Source organism: Solanum pennellii, chromosome 7 (genome assembly GCF_001406875.1).
Source record: "Solanum pennellii chromosome 7, SPENNV200".
Classification (NCBI taxonomy): domain Eukaryota; kingdom Viridiplantae; phylum Streptophyta; class Magnoliopsida; order Solanales; family Solanaceae; genus Solanum; species Solanum pennellii.
Window position 1 is genome coordinate 18,767,773 of NC_028643.1, and position 5,672 is coordinate 18,773,444.

Genomic DNA, 5,672 nt, shown 5'->3' on the forward strand with positions numbered 1-5,672 from the left:
CTCCTACCTAACCTTTCCCTCCACCCTTCACCCTTTAACCAGAAGGACGGGATATTTAAAATCCTTGAAAGCAAAAGAAAATAGCTTTTAGTTACTATTTCAATAATTATTCCATATTGGCAATTCCTTATAGAGTTAATAATCGTAATAAGTTCCACAAATCCAACATAATTTCTCATTGACAAAGAACACTTGAGAAGGGACCTTACCAAATTACCTCAAACATCATGTTCAATAGTCCAGCCATTGCAGCTTTCGGATCCTTCTCATAGTGTTCCACCTAATTCATGGTCTTTTCTCAAACAAAAGCGACTAGCTAGAAGCTCCTTTTCTAGGACAGTAAGTTTAGTCCTCCATGATGATGATGCAACGAAGGCCTTCTCCCTTCACATTAATTCAAAAAGCCTTGTCGATTTCATACTATGGGAAGTGTATGAGTGATGAATTTCTCCAATTTAAGTTCCTTATTCATGTATTTCTCAACAACAGAAGGAATATCCGAACGAGGTGTCCTGTTTCCAAAGAAGGTTACTTTGATAGTACTTTCATTAAAAAGTTCAAAAGTGTGTCTTGAACACAGCTTCCTTATGGGTACATACCAATAAAAACAGCCACTACCACACCTGAAAATTAATAACGACAATTTTCGTTAAGATTATTATATAAATAATAATATACAATCAAGGAAATTTGATGATAGAAAACATACATCATGGACAATTCAAATGTTGAAATCATAGCATCAATATGGCCAGTACACTTCACACTCAGATCGAATTTGCAATCAGCCATCTCAGCAATTACCTAATCAAATAATCAAAATTCAAGAATAGATGATCAACTATGACTCACACCTGTCTTTTTCTTCTTTCGCAAAATGATCCATTAGGAGAAGCAGATATTCGTACCTCTTGACCTGGTTTACTTTAATCCTTCGGGTTCACAAACTTTTTCACGCAAAATTTCTTGGCTGTAAAATAAAAGTAAAATGGATGAATTAGTTGCTTTGCTATATAAGATAATGGATCGAGAATGTGTAAGGCACAAGTTAATTACCTTACTGAAATCAGCTAGCATTTAAATCGACACAAATTATCCTTGAAGCACTAGCAATTTTTGCTCCGTCTACAGCCTGACCAAAAGAGGTTAGATCATTATTAGTAAGATTAACATATATATGGATTAAAAAACAAAACAGAACAAGAAGGTTATTTGCAATGTGAAGAATACTCACAATAAGGCCTACAGCTCCTAGTCAAAAAATAGCCACACTTGAATCTTTTGTGGGTTTAGCAACATTCAAAGGTGCTCCAAGACTTTCAAAAACATCTGCAAATAAAGGAATGAACATCCTATCATCAGCATGTGTAAATCATCTCAATAGATATACACAAAAAGGATTCAACAGTGAAAATCTAATTAGAATCGACTAAAGAGGAATTCAAGCAAGAAAGCACAACAAAACAAAACTAAACTGACTAGTATAGCTTCTGATGGATGGTTCATTCCATGAATAGGAAGTGAGTCACCTATAATGAACATGATTATTTGAGGTGACTTCTTTTTGGGACTGCGAAGGCACAACTAAAGTGACTTTTAAAAGAGGATTGAGTATTTCTTATGGAATAATCAGATAAGGCCTTTTGTGGCTATGCATGTTGCTCCCTAAGCGATCAAAATGCTACATGAATGCCCTTCCCATATACCTTGGAAGTCACTGGTAGAAAAGAGACATCAAATGGAGAAGGCAAGCCAGCTTATTTAACCATTCCACCATATTGATGTATTTTTAGATCTTGAAAAAACTAGATTCATGAACGATTAGCAAGTTAAGGACCGATTTGTTTGCACCAATACTCTAATACTGTTGCAAGACTGGTACTAGAGCATGGTTGAGACCAATGTGAAAATGCAAATGCCAGATCCACAATATTTGCAAATGGAAGACCCCAGGCCTAATTGAACAAATACACAAAAGAAACATATTGAAAATGCTCCTAATACAAACACTTCCTTCGTAGAGCCCTTGTAGCAACATCCTTACATAAGCAATTCTTCTTATCCTAATTTTTTCTTAGTTGAAGTTCCTATATTCTCTTAGTTGAAAACAGAATACACCTAACATTCGGAACTGCCTCAGCATCTAATAAGTTAAGCTACAAAATTACATTATAAAGAGAGATTAAAAATGGAACAATCCTCAATTTCAAAATAAAAATCCACTAGGGCTGAAACAGAAGTCTTTAGGATATCTGCTGGTCTTCTTCCACACAAATCCCAATAAAAATAAATGTTCCCAAATGTAAAGTGTAGCATTTTTCTTCCTTTCTATTTTAATCTTATCTTAGGAAAATTAAGAAACGAACTAGAGATGAATGTTTCAAACAACTGTAAATAACTTACTCTTTATCAAAAAAATGAATATTTCAGATAACTCCATCCTTGACTTACTGTTAAAATTGAGGAAAGAAATCAAGAAAAAAGACTCTTATCAAACAAACAAAACATCCAGGCTATCTCATATTTTTTACTACAGATCTTTAAAATAGCAATCAGTAAAACATAGACAACTCAACCAATAGATACTTATTTACCAGAAAGGGTAAAATTTTGTCTTTGAAAATGACAAGACATGATAAGAGCAAGTGAGCTTAAGGACAATAGAGCATACCTTCACCTTTTGGTGAGTGTCTTTAACAGTTCTTAAACAGTTTCAACATCCTTCTTCTTACTCCATTTGTGACCATTTTATGTGAAGTTCTTTGTGCTAGGTCTGCCCGAGATCGATCTCTTCCGAGGGGGAAGGTCAACTTAGCTGACTGGGCAATGAATTTGCAAGAGAAGAGATAGATGGAACATATCATAGATCCCGACCTTCTGGGCAATGTAAGACTAGATTCCTTCAGTAAGTTTGGAGAAACGCAGTGAAAGACTTAGCTGAATCTGGTGCACACCCCATCTATGGGTGAGGTGCTAAGGAATTTGGAGAATGCACTTCATCTCCAAGAGCCCGTCATTCAAGAAAACAGTACCATCCCTATTGGCGAGCTACCACTGCAAACATGCAGATGCGTGTGAAGAAGAAGAAATCCAATAACCTAAAGTACTAGCCAAAGATGTCGAGTATTTATTGGCAAAACTACAGAAAAATGAATTTTTCAAACTACAGTATACCCACCCAGTCATCAAAACTTCTGGAGTTCTTGAAAGTCTCTGCAAGATTCTTTTTTTTATAACCGAGAAATCCGCCTGTGACCCGCTCTTTGGACCAATCATAGCCTTATAAACTCAGTGGATAATAGGCCCGCCCTCTACCCCTCTCCACTTAAACTCCGGGCTTCACTTTGCATGGTGTGGGGCTCAAACCTGCGACACCACCTTCTTTCACTCGAGCTAAGCCTTGGAGGCAGTCTGTGCAAGATTATTATGCAAGCTTTCGATGGAAATTTGCCTCGATAATTGAAGATCATCCAACATTTTCAAGTTTACAAGCAGTGAATATTCCAACATCACCATCCTGCAACAAGAAAGATTGCACATTTAACAAAAATGCATCAGTACAACACATAGTCCCCTTCAATTTATTACGGTGCTACATCAACTTCTTTTATTGCAGATTTAAGTTTGAGAGGCTGAGCTAGGAGAGGCTGGAGCAGACAAATGTTTTAATGACATTAACAGGCTAAACTAAGATACACATAACTTTACATTAAAAGTGATGCAATAGCTCTGAAAATCACTGAACATTATTAAAATTATTTAACAGATTCTGTCATAAAATAAAATAAAAATACTTCATATGCTCTCTATATGAGTTAAAAAAAAACAAAAGGAGATTCAATGCAGGCTATCATGCAATAAATCAGTTTGAGTCTTGCTCTACCTCCTCATATTAAATGTTCTAAATTGAGTTCTCATGGGGATGGCCTAGTGATTGTGGCAAGGAACTTTGAGGTGCTTTTGAACAGAGTGCATCACTCACAATGAGGTCCAACTACTACTGCTATTGCTGATGTTAATGCTCTATTTGTTTTCTAAAGTGAAAGAAAGGAAAAGGACTAGAAGAGGCCTGTTAGTTTTGGTAATGGAGAAATAAAGAAAGAGGCTCAGATTATGTCATGGGGCTTTCAGTTCTTTTTGCCAAGCCATAGCTACAAATATTCAGAAATTCAGATCGCCCCGACAAGATACCAGCTAGAAAACTCTAATGTCTTCCAACCAAACTTGAGCCATTGGAAGACTAGGCTCACTAAAAGTCTAAGGGAGATACTACTCTAACCAAAATTACATACTATTTTCATGTTGAAATGTAATGTCCACTTTACTCAGATGACAAATCATTTGCAGCATATCCTCATTGAAGACTGTGACAGACTGAAACTTGTAGATCGAATTTAGGATTAAAAGGGTATGTGCTTGTATTGGTGGGAAAATTTTTGACATCCCTGCATCATGTGTTCCTCGTTTTTTAAAGTACGTTATTTCCCTGAGGTTTTATCACCTAGAACGTTTACATCTAAAGCACAAATAGCATTTTAAAACATAAGTGGAAGTAGTAGAGTAGTTCTCGTAAATTAGAACACACTAATTGATTAATCACAAGAATTGTGACAAAAATAGATCCTTTTATTAAATGAATTAAAGAAGTGTTACCCGTATGACAGCCATCCACCAAGCTATGTCCTTTCACTGCCTAGTTCAAGCTTATCCCATCAGATCCATTGAGGGCAACCACTCTTCAGGTCCATAGGATCTTGTCAATTCCATATGCATNCATCATATTAAATGTTCTAAATTGAGTTCTCATGGGGATGGCCTAGTGATTGTGGCAAGGAACTTTGAGGTGCTTTTGAACAGAGTGCATCACTCACAATGAGGTCCAACTACTACTGCTATTGCTGATGTTAATGCTCTATTTGTTTTCTAAAGTGAAAGAAAAGAAAAGGACTAGAAGAGGCCTGTTAGTTTTGGTAATGGAGAAATAAAGCAAGAGGCTCAGATTATGTCATGGGGCTTTCAGTTCTTTTTACCAAGCCATAGCTACAAATATTCAGAAATTCAGATCGCCCCGACAAGATACAAGCTAGAAAACTCTAATGTCTTCCAACCAAACTTGAGCCATTGGAAGACTAGGCTCACTAAAAGTCTAAGGGAGATACTACTCTAACCAAAATTACATACTATTTTCATGTTGAAATGTAATGTCCACTCTACTCGGATGACAAATCATTTGCAGCATATCCTCATTGAAGACTGTGACAGACTGAAACTTGTAGATCGAACTTAGGATTAAAAGGGTATGTGCTTGTATTGGTGGGAAAATTTTTGACATCCCTGCATCATGTGTTCCTCGTTTTTTAAAGTACGTTATTTCCCTGAGGTTTTATCACCTAGAACGTTTACATCTAAGCACAAATAGCATTTTAAAACATAAGTGGAAGTAGTAGAGTAGTTCTCGTAAGTTAGAACACACTAATTGATTAATCACAAGAATTGTGACAAAAATAGATCCTTTTATTAAATAAATTAAAGAAGTGTTACCCGTATGACAGCCATCCACCAAGCTATGTCCTTTCACTGCCTAGTTCAAGCTTATCCATCAGATCCATTGAGGGCAACCACTCTTCAGGTCCATAGGATCTTCTCAATTCCATATGCATGAAAATAAGGGC

General features: G+C 36.3%; 1 pseudogene; it reads right to left on the bottom strand.

Annotated features, from left to right (window-relative positions):
• On the bottom strand, positions 1 to 3,276 carry LOC107024894 (annotated as a pseudogene).
• Between the last annotated feature and the right edge of the window lie 2,396 nt (positions 3,277 to 5,672).